Source organism: Rhinolophus sinicus, chromosome 2, assembly GCF_057876585.1.
Source record: "Rhinolophus sinicus isolate RSI-liver-muscle chromosome 2, RSI-T2T, whole genome shotgun sequence".
NCBI classification, from domain to species: Eukaryota; Metazoa; Chordata; class Mammalia; order Chiroptera; family Rhinolophidae; genus Rhinolophus; species Rhinolophus sinicus.
The window spans coordinates 180447009-180460448 of record NC_142502.1 but is presented as its reverse complement, the minus strand read 5'-3'; positions in this window follow the sequence as shown (position 1 = coordinate 180460448).

The window sequence follows — 13440 nt, the reverse complement described above, 5'->3', positions numbered from 1 at the left end:
TATTTTACATGTCAAAACTCCAGCTGTTTATTGCTGGTACATAGGAAATGATTGATTTTGTATATTAACTTTATATCCGCTATAATCACTTATTAATTCCAACGGTTGTTTTGTTGATCTTTCAGATGTTCTACATAGATGATCATGTCATCTGTGAACAAAGACAATTTTATTTCTTCCTTCCCAATCTCTATAGCTTTTATTTCCTTTGTCTTATTGTGTTAGATGGAACTTACAGTACAATGTAGAACAGGACTGGTGAGAAGCGATATCCTTGCCTCTTACCTGATCTTAGGGGAAAAGCTTCAAGCTTCCTACCATTAAATTTGACGGAGCTGTAGATTTCTGATATTCTCTATCAAGTCGCGGAAGTTCCTCTCTATCCCTCATTTACTGAGACTTTTTTAACCATTAATGGACATAGGATTTTGTCAAGTGCTTTTTCCGCACCTATTGATATGATGGTGTGATTTTTCTCTTTTCTAGCTTATTGATATAATAGATTATTAGTGGTCTTTAAAACACATCTTCCACCTCATCCTTCATAGCACTGCGATGGTATAATTTGAATATGCAAATATATGGTCATTATTATTATTCACTAATGATACCTTATCGCCTACATCATAAAATCTAAAACTACTGGCTTGGCAAAGAAGACCCTTCATAACTGACTGCCTTGGTGTTCAGATTTACATCCTGCCTTTTCTCCTTTCCTTACAGTTTATATTTCAGGTAAAATCAAGTCCTTAGAGTTCAATGAATTCCTGAGCTTGAAATGCCTTCTCCAGGCTTGTCCACTTGGAAATTTTCTACATAAACTTCAAATCTCAGCTCAAATATTTCTCTTCTATGATACCTTCCCTGATGACCCTCAACAGATTTGTACTCTTATTCCCCAATGGACGTATAGCTCTCTTATAAGAATTATCATACTGAACTGTAAATAGGTTTATTTTTCTATTTCCCCTAGTGTACTAAAACATATTTGCTAGCAGAGATCCTGGCTTTCATATTTTGGTACAAATATACCAGGCACCTTAGTGCCTAGTATAGAACCTAAAACAGAAAAAGTATTTCATCTATATGTGAATAGATGAAAGGAAAAAAAAAATAAATGCGTATCTTTGGATCCCATTGCCCATATATTTCTCCATTAAATCATGTGGTTTATTTTATGTATGACCTTCTTCATTCAGTTTTGGTTCTGTTATGTTTGAGTATCAGTAGCAAGAAGAGGATAAGCAAGTTTCCAAGACGATCCATCCTTACAGCTAAAAGGGTTTGCCTTCACCCTCCTTTTTTTATCCACTGACCACAGACTACCAAAAAAATGAGACTAACAAAGTTCCAAGGTAACAATAACCTCATAATTAGTGTGATTTGAGTAACTGATGCTATTCCTTCTGCTTACGTTGGAGCAAAACAAAAATTTTCTGGATATGATGGCTACTTCACGTTTTCATCACCTTTCAAACTTACCATTTTCCTTTGCCCAAATCCAGCCTGCTAGACGTGACAAAGACTGTGGGACAAAGCCATTCTCTTCCCCTTGTCCAGTCTTCTTACCCCTCACCCACTTTCACCTGAGAGGATGCTTAACCTGCGCTGTGCCGTCAGGCAGCTGTTAGTCAGAGGCACACTCAGAAAATGTCCTTATGCTATAATCTGAGTGGAAAGGGTCAACAGAAGTTAATAAATTGGAGCTTGGGATTAGATATATCATCATCATCATTTATATTAATCACCAATTCTATTAGTCTAGAAATCCATAAACTAAACCTCAGCTCAGCAACTACTAAGTGTCACATACAAAGTACAGGCTGAGCATAAACACTGAAAACACATGTGCTAGGCCTGGGAGGGTGTGGGTTCTGGTAGCTGCAAAGCAGCTGGTGAGAACCAGACCAGAGGCAAAGAGCTGAAATAAAATGAGTTAACTGATCCAGGTATCTCAGAGAAATAGCATGAGAGTAATGAATTTTATAAAGTTATATCTCTAAAAACTGTCAATAAGATCTTGCAATTTTTAGGTAAGTTATTTCAAAAGGCATTTGGTGTTTATTGGTGCATCTATCTTCCTTCTTCCCCTCACTCCGGCGTCTCTGGCAGTCACAGGGTTTGATCTACATAAAAAGATTTTCTTCCCGCTGATGGCTACTCTGTCAGTAGACGAGCATAAAATAAAATATAATAAAGAAAAATAAAATAAAAGGGGAAAAAGTAAAATTCAGGCCACACGGGCAATTCAATTACATCAAATTCAAATAGCTTTTTGTTCTTCCCAAAGAGAGAAACATACAAGCATCCAGGCAGGAGCTGTCATTCAAGCAACCTGATTGATTTTTTTTTTTTTCTTTTTCTAAACATGTATATAAAAATTTTAGGATTAGCCTTTATTACTGTGACTCTTAAATTTTCAAGGCACTTAAATATTTGTTTTATGCTCCATTTCATAAAATCTCTCTGCACATTTTTTTTTTTCCGCCCTGGCCTCCCCCTCAGGAAGCTCACAGCTCCATGGAAGAATTATCTCACTGTACAAATTCCTACATAAAGGCAAATAACAGGGACTTGACGACATTTCTAAAGCACAGAGTCAATGCTGTGGAAGGTTACAGGAAGGGGAGACGACTAGCTTGCTATTACGGGTTCAACTGTGCCCCACACCGCAGCTTCCTCTCTCCTCCCTGAGTTCTAACAGCCTGGACAATCTGACCCTCGTTGGACCCCCAGCAACTGTCATCTCAAGTTGTTTAAGTGCCTAAGGGGGAGGCCAGGCAGGTGGGATGGGGTCAGCTTTTGGCTTTGCCTATAGCGCCTCACACATCAGCCTGTTCCAGACACCCAAGAGGAAGAAATGAATGGAATGACTGAACACTTTCTGAGACAAAGGGAGCTCTTTTCAGCGCCACCACGTTCAATATTGCTGTTGTGCTGCCTTTCAGAAGAGATGGCAAAACTCCCCTGGAGTGGCACTTGCCCGCATCAGTTACCTGAGAATCTGTAGTGAGACTCTCAGACTCAAGGGCTCACAAAGCCGCCTCTCTCCCACGTACAAATGAGACAACAACGCCATCATGGCAGTTTTCATGCTTGTGGGAGAGCTGAAGACAAAACCTTTCTAACAAAGTTCTGGTTCTGAGCGACCTAGCAAATAAGACTGCAGGGATCCAGGATCCCCCTCCGTGGGGCACCTTTGATGCCTTGCTCACACAGCTCCTGCTGACGGTCATGGGCCCACTTACAACACTCCGTCCCAAGCAGATACTCAAGGCTGATTTTGTCTGCATCCACCAAACCAATCCTTCAACCCACAGCAAGGGCTCCTGGATGCCAGAATAGTTGGTGAACCAGACACCTGCAAGCATCACCTTTCAGTCCTAGGTAGTGCAACATTCTTATTACATATTATATCAAAGGACCATCAGCACTCCATCCTGGCTCTCCCCTTTCAGCCTCCCCCACCCCCCCACTGCTCTGCAGGCTTCTAGCTTTGCACATAATTGCTAACTGTCCCCCAAACAGACCTGCCGTCTGCTTTTCATGCCTTTCCCTTATTTTCCTAGAAGATATCTAGTCACCCTTTGAGATGCACCCCAAAAGTTACTTGTTCATTGAAACTTTCTTTGAACCCGATAAACAGTAAATTCCCATTGTCCTGGGCGTCTCCACATCCACCTCCATTGCTATGTACTCATCTCCCCCTAATTTAATTGCTTAGTTTCCTGTGTGTGTCTCTCTCACCATTCCAGAACTCTTTACCAAGTAACATTGTTTCACCTATGCTTCAAATTTAGAGACACAAGCCAGGCTGTACTAGGGTTAGTTCTACAGTGTCTGTTGTGTTTATTTTAAATAATGACATATCCATTGAGAAAACATTCCATATATTCAAGGTCAAATTACTGGGGAAAATTGACTGGCATTACGTTAAGGATTTTTATTGTCTCTCATTTCTCTGACTTTTATGGCGTCAATAAAACCAGCCATGCAATTTTTAGATACGTAATGTTTACTTTGAAGGATGTATTAACATTCATTTGACTGAAGTACAGGCTGTATCAATTATATTAAAAATTATTCATTGAAACTGGTGTATGGCATATCAATCTTTTCTCAGAAATAGAATTTCTTATTATATAATGAGGGGAAAATTTTCTCATTTAAAATAAACGCATTTCAGTTCCACAATCTACTTCTAAATGTTCAAGATTTGGCATTGTTCATACCCTGTCAGAAATTTAATAATTTCTTTTTAAAGTGCATTTTTTGCTGATCATGACAATTTTATTAGTTTTTCATAATAATAATTGCTAACTTTCACTGAGCAACCTTTAATATTATCATAAATTGGTTTTTAAATAAATTTAACATGATCAAATCTAGCCTGGGAGTTAAATAGGAATGACATATTTTTTTTTACCATTTAATGTCTCTTATTCATGTTACTTTTAAAGACCTCAAAATTAGGTAAAACTAGCATGTGTATGTGTATATGTTTATGTGTAATCTCTTCATTCTTCTAACTATCCAAATATATGCACAAAGTATACTGGGGTGGATTAGGAACTCAGCTAACAGTAACAATACCTTGGATTTGAGGTCCCAGTACGGCTATTAAATTTCTCATAGCAACATTTTGACACAGGGTGTCCTTAATTGTACAGGTAAAGAATTTGCAGCTCACACAGGTAGGTGACTTGTCCAAGATCACACAGCTGACAGGGGTGGAGCTGGGATTTGAATCCATCAGTCTTGTTCCAGGAGGCCCACTCCTACCCTCTGCCCTGCACTGCCTTTCCGCTGCTTCCTCTGCAATCCAAGATTTCTGCAGTCCCTCTCCTAAAAATACCGTAAAGTGCATGACTGCACAACGTGTTCTTTCAGCACACAGAATAGACAAGTCTGACACTGCACGTGTTAAGTAACCTGTGCCTCAGCTATGTAAAATGACCTGACAAAATTCAAAAGCTAAACAGTAGCGGCACTGGGACCTCAAATCGTGGTATTGTTACTTTTGTGTATCTATTTAGATATTTAGAAGAATTAAGAGATTATGCATAAGCATATATACACACACACACACACACACACACACACACACACACGCTAGCTGTGCCTTTAAAAGTAACATGAAAAAGAGGCTTTAAATGGTAAAAATGTGTCATTCCTGTTTAACCCCCAGGCCAGATTTCAATGTTAGGGAATTGGTATCAGCTCTCAGAATTGTTCTGTCCTTCCCAGGGAATTTTGTACTTGTTGGGCTAATGAATATTGTTGAAACGATTTTTAAAAGGTACTATAAACATATGACTCCTATGGATGATTAAAATGAATCAATTCTTTTCACTTACATTTTAAAAAATGATGCAACTTTCCCTCCAGGTTAGACGAGCTCATTCTCAAGGTCATTCAAGACTCAAATTGCTCGCAGCACACCCAGAACGCTTGCTCAGATTTACTCTTAGACTTACAGAGTCTGTGTTTGCTGCTGAAGAACATGGGCTGCATACAAATGACTTCACCTCTGCAGCATAGAATTTAAATTAGCAGAGCAAAACGCCAACTCGTCCCCCAAATACATGTTAATCTGCCTCGGGAACAAGCGCACAGACTGACTAAATATTTTGGTTGCATCAGAATTTCACCATATCAAACATAACTTCAAATAAGGGAACTGTTGAAAGCAATTAATTTTATAGAGCTACTTAGCATTTATTGTAAGGAGTTCAGCTCTGTTCATCTAGTGTTTTCAATGTCATTGAAAACTAATTGACATACAACAAAATACATATATTTAAAGTGTTCAAATTGATACATTTTGACATAGACACCCATGAAACCATCATCATAATCAAGATAGTAAATACATCCATCAGTCAGAAAAGTTTCGTCTGGATCCTCTGTAAACACTCTCCCCTGCCCTTCTCTGTCCCTCTCTTCAAAATCACTGGTTTTTGTCACTATAGATTAGTTTGCATTTTCTAAAGTTTTCTATGACTGGAATCAAACAATATGTACTTTTTTTGTCTGACTTCTTTCACTTAGCATTGTTGCATGTGTTGTAACATTCTTAGTGTCTCATGTATCACTATGTCATCATTGTTATTTCTGAACAGTATTTCATTGTAGCTTTTCATGCATTGATAGGCATTTGAGTTATTTCCAGTTTTTGCCTTTTTACAAATAAAGCTGCAGTGAACATTTGTGTATAACTCCTTATATGGACATATGCTTTCTTTTCTCTTAGGTACATATGGAGAAGAGGTGTGGCTGGACCATATGTTGTGCATATGTTTAAATTTTTTTTTAAGAAACTGCCAAAATGTCACACCATTTTAGATTCCCACCAGCAGTCTTTGTGAATTATTGTTAGTTCCCATCCTCACCAACACTTGATATGGTCCACCTTTACTTTGAGCTGTTCTAGTAGAAGTACTTCGGTATCTTGTGCCTTTAATTTACAGTGTCCAGATAATTAATGATGTCAGATATATTTTCTGTGCTTTTTTCCTATTCTTATTTCTTCTATAGTAAAATGTTCAAATAGGTTGCCAAATTTTAATTGGGTCATTTGTTTTCTCATTATTTACTTCTAAAAGATCTTTAATTAGATACAAGTCCTTTATCAGATGTACACTTTTCAAATAAATTTTCTCTCAAACTATGGATTGTCTTCATTCCTTTAATAATTTCTGTCTGAGGAGCACATGTTTTAAGTCTGATGAAATTCAATTTGTCAATTTTCTGCTTCATAGATCATGATTTTGGGAGAAATCTTTGCCTAATCCCAGGTCACAAAGATATTTTCTATTTTTTTTAGAAGTATTATAGTTTTAAGTTTTACATTTAGGTCTATGATCCATTATGAGTTAATTTTTGTATATGCTGAAAGGAATGCATTCAAGTTCATTTTTTTGCATCTTGATATCCAGTACCATTTACTGAAAAGACAAACAGGTCTCTACTGAATTTTCTTGGCAGTTTTGTCAAAAAATCAGTCTTCCTTACATGTATGAATCTGTTTTTGGACTCTATTCTGTTCCTTTGATTGACTTATCTATCTTGATGCTAGTGTCACACTATCTTGGTGACTTGATTTAGCAAGACTTGAAGTCAGGTAATGTTAACTCTCCAGCTGTTTTGTTTTGTTTTGTTTTGAAGGGTGTTTTGATTATTCTAATTTCTTTCCATTTCAATATGAGTTTTTCAGTGACCCTGTCAGTTTCTAAAACAGCATACAAGAATTTTTATTTCAACTACTGTGAATCCATAGATAAATTTGGAGGTAACTGACATTTTAACAATATTAAATCAATCTGACCATTGAACAATGTATTTAGGTCTTCTTTAATTTGGGTCTTTATTTTTTCTTAATTTTTTATATTTTTAGTGCACAAAAGTCTCATGTCTTTTGTCAGATTTATCTGTAATTATTTCCATAGTTTAGTACTGTGGGAAATTACATTTTAAAATTTCAATTTCACGCTGTTAATTCCTAGTATATAGTAATACAAATAATTGTGTATTCACCATGCATCTAGCAAGTTTGCTAAACTGACGTTACTTCTAGTTTTTTGTGTGTTCTGATTTTTTTAGATTTCATCAGATTTTCCACATAGACAATGGTATAGTTTGAAACTAAAGACAGTTTTACCTTGTTCTTTCTATGCAGGTACCTTTTATGCATTTTTCTTGCCTGGTTGCACTGTCCTAGAACCTCCAGTGTAATGTTGAATAGAACTGATTAAAAGTGAATGTCTCATCCTACTCCTGACCTTAAAGGGAAAGTATTTGGTCTTTCACAGATGCCCTTTATTAAGTTGAGAAAGTTCCTTGATATTCCTAGTTTGTTGAGAGTAATTGTCATGAATAGATGTTGAATTTTGTCAATTTTTTGTGTTTATTACTATGTCAAATTACACATTTTGATTTTTGAAAGTTAGATCAATGTTGCATTTTTGAGATAAACCAAACTTGATCAAAATGTATAATATTTTTATATACTTTTAGATTGAATTGCTAAGATCTTGTATAGAAACTTTGCTTCTATATTCATAATGGATATTGGTCTGTTTGGGATTCCTGAAATGGCTTTGCCTCATTTGGGTTTCGGGTAATGCTACCCTCATAGAATGAATTAGAAAGTATTTTCTCTTTTTCTATTTTCTGGAACAACTGGTATAGAATTGATATTATTTCTTCTTTAAGCAGTTGGTAGAACTTACCAGTGAAACCATTTGGGCCTAGAATTTCCTTTGTGGGGAGATTTTGTTTGTTTGTTTGTTTTTTAATTTATTGGGTGACAATTGTTAGTAAAATTACATAGATTTCAGGTGTACAATTCTGTATTACATCATCTATAAATCCCATTGTGTGTTCACCACCCAGAGTCAGTTCTCCTTCCATCACCATATATTTGATCCCCCATTACCCTCATCTCCCTCCCCCCACCCCCCTTACCCTCTGGTAACCACTAAACTATTGTCTGTGTCTATGAGTTTCTGTTTCTCATTTGTTTGTCTTGTTCTTTTGTTGTTTTTGGTTTATATACCACATATCAGTGAAATCACATGGTTCTCTGCTTTTTCTGTCTGACTTATTTCGCTCAGCATTACACTCTCAAGATCCATCCATGTTGTCACAAATGTTCCTATATCATCTTTTCTTACCGCCGAATAGTATTCCATCGTGTATATATACCACAACTTCTTTATCCATTCATCTATCGAAGGACATTTTGGTTGTTTCCATGTCTTGGCCACTGTAAACAAAGCTGCAATGAACATTGGAGCACACGTGTCTTTATCTCTAAATGTTTTCAGATTTTTTGGGTAGATACCCAGGAGAGGGATTGCTGGGTCATATGGCAATTCTATTCGTAATTTTTTGAGGAGCCTCCACACTGCCTTCCATAACAGCTGCACCAGTCTGCATTCTGTGGGGAGATTTTTAACCACAAATTCAATTTCTTTAATAGATTCAGGTTGTCTATTTCTTCTTGTGTGAGCTTTGGTAGTTTGTCTTTTTCAAGGAATCTCTTCATTTCATCTGTTTTCTAATGTATAATGTTTTAAATACTATTCCTATTTAGTATCTGTAGAATCTATAGTGATTGCACGTCTCTGATTCACGATTTTGGTAAATTGTGTCTCTGTCTTCTTTTCTTTATCAAACTCTAGAGGCTTATTAATTGTATTGATATTTCTCAAAGATCAGGTTTGAAATCTTGATTTGGGGAGGAAATATTGAAGCATTGGAGGTAAAGCAAAGGACAAGTGGAATTTTTATAGTCTTATGGCCTTAACTTACCTAAAACCAAAATATTTTTAATAGCGAAAAACAACAACACCTTTTCAAGGAGGCTTGATCTTACTGACAAGAGGCAGCTGAGTATAATGGTTATAGGCATGATTCTTCAGACTGCCTGCACCTGTGTCCTACCTCTGCCTCTTATTAGCAGTGTTGGTTCGGACAAGTTACTAACCTCTCTATGCGTCCGTTTTCTTACCTACGAAACAAAGGTAATAAGGTATGCGATGTCAGAGGGGTAGTAGATTGGGGGAGGCCGGGTTATCACTTTGTGAGGGGTATAAACAATAAATGTCTAACTATTACAGTATTTTGTACACATGAAACTAATAAAAAAATTTAAAAAGAGAAAAAATAAAATTTAAAAATTAAAAATAAAAATAAATAAATAAAAGAAATAGTATCATTTTTCTGATATTGGCTGCCAGTGGTGCCATCAAACTTTTTTCGGCAGGTTTCTGTTGATGAACAGCCTGAAGGACTTCTTGGTCTGTCCTCATAAAATTAGTCATTTGTATTTATTCAAACATCTTTTAAGATTTTATTGGGGAAGGGGAACAGCACTTTATTGGAGAACAGTGTGTACTTCCAGGACTCTTTTTTCCAAGTCAAGTTGTCCTTTCAATCTTAGTTGTGGATATTCAGCTTCAAGTTGTTGTCCTTTCAGTCTTAGTTGTGGAGGGTGCAGCTCAGCTCCAGGTCCAGTTGCCGTTGGTAGCTGCAGGGGGCACAGCCCACCATCCCTTGCGGGAGTCGAACCAGGAACCTTGTGGTTGAGAGGACACGCTCCAACCAACTGAGCCATCCGGGAGCTCAGCGGCAGCTCAGCTCAAGGTACCCTGTTCAATCTTAGTTGCAGGGGGCAGAGCCCACCATCCCTTGTGGGACTCGAGGAATTGAACTGGCAACCTTGTGGTTGAGAGCCCACTGGCCCATGTGGGAATCGAATCGGCAGCCTTTGGAGTTAGGAATATAGAGCTCTAACCGCCTGAGCCACTGAGCCGGCACCTTCAAACATCTTTTGTACACTTGAAAGATATAAAATTTTATTTGTCAATTTTACCTCAGTAAAGCCAGGAACCCTCCCCCACACACACACACAAGAAAAAAACACACCAAAAAAATGAAGGTAGTAATAGCACCCAGCCCACAGGGTTGAGGGCTGTTATGATGATGAAATAAGTTAATATAGTTAATACATATGAAATTATTTGAAAACTTCTGCCACATGAGAAACACTACATAAGTATTAGCTCTTATAGCAAGACAAAGATCCAGATATTATCTGCCGTTCCCTAGAATTACAAAGTGTATTTCATATTGCAGATAAACATTTGTTGTTCTTGTTGTTGTTGTTATTATTACTATTATTCTTATGATTATTATTTTGCCAAGAAAGCAAACTAAAAGTCCAAAGAGATAAACTGACCACAAAGGCAGACTTGGTGTTTGAAGAGAACAAATTCATATCCTAACTATGCCTGTCTTTCTTTTGGACACATCTCTAGAAAGTTTTATGGATGCTGGTTAAAGTCAGAAACTCTCACAGCTAGTGGGGTGTTAACATTACTATAACTATTCCTCCTAGGATCGCAAAACACAGACCTAATTTCAAATACTATGTCACTACCTCCTCTGTATTTATAAACCACTAACTTGTCCCTCACATGTCAACATTTCAACATCTACAGTGCATTTCCAAACTGTCTTGCTATCCAAGATAGGCTCCAAACTCCATGCTCTTTTTCTTGGCTCAGAAAGTCTGATTCTCGGGTTCAAAAATCTCATTACACAGAGAAGAAAATTGAAGTGTCCAGAGTGACATGCCCATTGGTGGACACTTTTCCTTCCACAAGGTAGAACTTATTGGAATCAAGTTTTCCATAGAACAAATCCTCTTTTATAAATATTTAACAGAAACATGTACTCTTTAGCAACTTCACAGTTCAGAGTATCAAACACGAAGGTGGTGAATATAATCAGTGTTTTGGCATTTTCACAGCTGGCTGAATAATAAATACCAGACAGGATGAATAATAGATCTTCACATCTTGAGTTTCAAGAAACACGCACTCTGATCTGCCAAGGCCACAACTCATGGTGGAGAATATCACATATCTTGGACACTGGTCCTGTTTGATAGGAGCAAAGGGGCACGACACACCAGCAACGAGAAAAGCTCTTCTTCATGAGGTTTTCTTCCTACCTGATCTTTAAAGCTATTCAATAAGAGAGTGCAAATCAAATACTTCTAAGTGTTGGAGGTTTCTCCTGACAGTAATATCTGCATTTATTGATCCCTTGCATTAAAATGGACCATTTAATCTGTCCAGAAATTTGGAAATCTTAAGGGGACTATGAAAGCTGGATAGAAACATATGCATTTAATAAACACAATGACCCTTACTTTCATTTGACCGCTGACACCTAAGTCCATTCATTCTATAAGCAGAGATGAAGTCCACAGCACAAATCTCTCTAAGACAGGCTTATTTATACTAAAGTGTGAATGACTGCACTGGCCATACCATGTCTTTACGATCTAGGGAAAGGGAAGCTTCCATAACCTCTCCTATCACTCCGTAAAATGTATCCATCATTTTCCCTTTGTTCTTAAAAGAAGGCAGTGGGTTTTTTCTTCCCTTCCCTTCCCTTCCCTTCCCTTCCCTTCCCTTCCCTTCCCTTCCCTTCCCTTCCCTTCCCTTCCCTTCCCTTCCCTTCCCTTCCCTTCCCTTCCCTTCCCTTCCCTTCCCTTCCCTTCCCTTCCCTTCCCTTCCCTTCCCTTCCCTTCCCTTCCCTTCCCTTCCCTTCCCTTCCCTTCCCTTCCCTTCCCTTCCCTTCCCTTCCCTTCCCTTCCCTTCCCTTCCCTTCCCTTCCCTTCCCTTCCCTTCCCTTCCCTTCCCTTCCCTTCCCTTCCCTTCCCTTCCCTTCCCTTCCCTTCCCTTCCCTTCCCTTCCCTTCCCTTCCCTTCCCTTCCCTTCCCTTCCCTTCCCTTCCCTTCCCTTCCCTTTCCTTTCCTTGGTAGAAGAATAGATTTCCTCCATGTATGTACACAGCGGGCTGAGGCCTACCTCTTGAAACTCAAGTCTAACACTTGGTTGTTTCAAGGCAAATGGTTGGAAGAGACAGTTCTCTCTCCAGTGGGTGAGAGTTTTTATTTCCAAATGTTAGTTTTTGAAAGAGTAAAGAGAAAGTAAAGACTTCTGACTGACAGTGTGAGTCCTCGGTATTGGAGAGGTATATTCAGCCTGGGTAATTTGCTCAAATTCTCACCAAACATTCTTCATTCAAGCCTGTTCCTACCGCATCTGGAGGTAACCTTCCTTCTCTCTCTCACGCCAAGGACCAGAACTCAAAACACACCTGCTCTATCCCAAACCTCAATTATATGTTCTTTCCCAGAACTATGCATCATTTGTTATCTGTACCTCTCATCTAGGTAAGGCATTTGATTTGCAGCTGTACCGTCTTCAAAATGAGATAGTCAAACCCCTGAGGTCCTATTGTACAGCCTCATACTTTGCGATGCCTCCCAGACAGCTTTTCATTCATTTACTAGGAAACACACATTCATCATTGCTCTCTGCTTGTCACTGGGTTAGCCCAGACAATATACAATGTTACAGGGCATTCTCTGTCCTGATCAGGGGGTGCCCAGTCAAATAACAGATCTTGTAACGTGGACGGTAAGTTCCTTTTTATGGATACAGTTCTGCGCTGGGTGCGAGGCAGTAGGCAGTGAGCACCAGAGACAACATTCCTACTCTTGCGGAGTGTATATTCTAGTTATAAGCTTTAAAAGAATAAATTATACAGTCTATTAGAAAACATTAAGTTCTACAGAGAAAAATAAAACATGGAAAAGGAATTGGAGAAGTCCAAGGAGGAGCACCAACTAAAAAGGGCCTAGAACAAAGCCTCCCTGAGGAGACATTGGAGCAACCATCTAATGGGAGAGCAAGCTGAGGGCATCCGTAGGTGGAGAGTGTTCTGGAAAAGCAAATGGTGAGGACAAAGGCTCTGAGGCAGGAACAGGAAAAGGGCACATGCTGAACAAGAAGGAAGCCAGCCAGCGTGGTGGGTTCAGAGGGAGGAAAGGAAGACAGCAGATCATGTGTGGTTTTG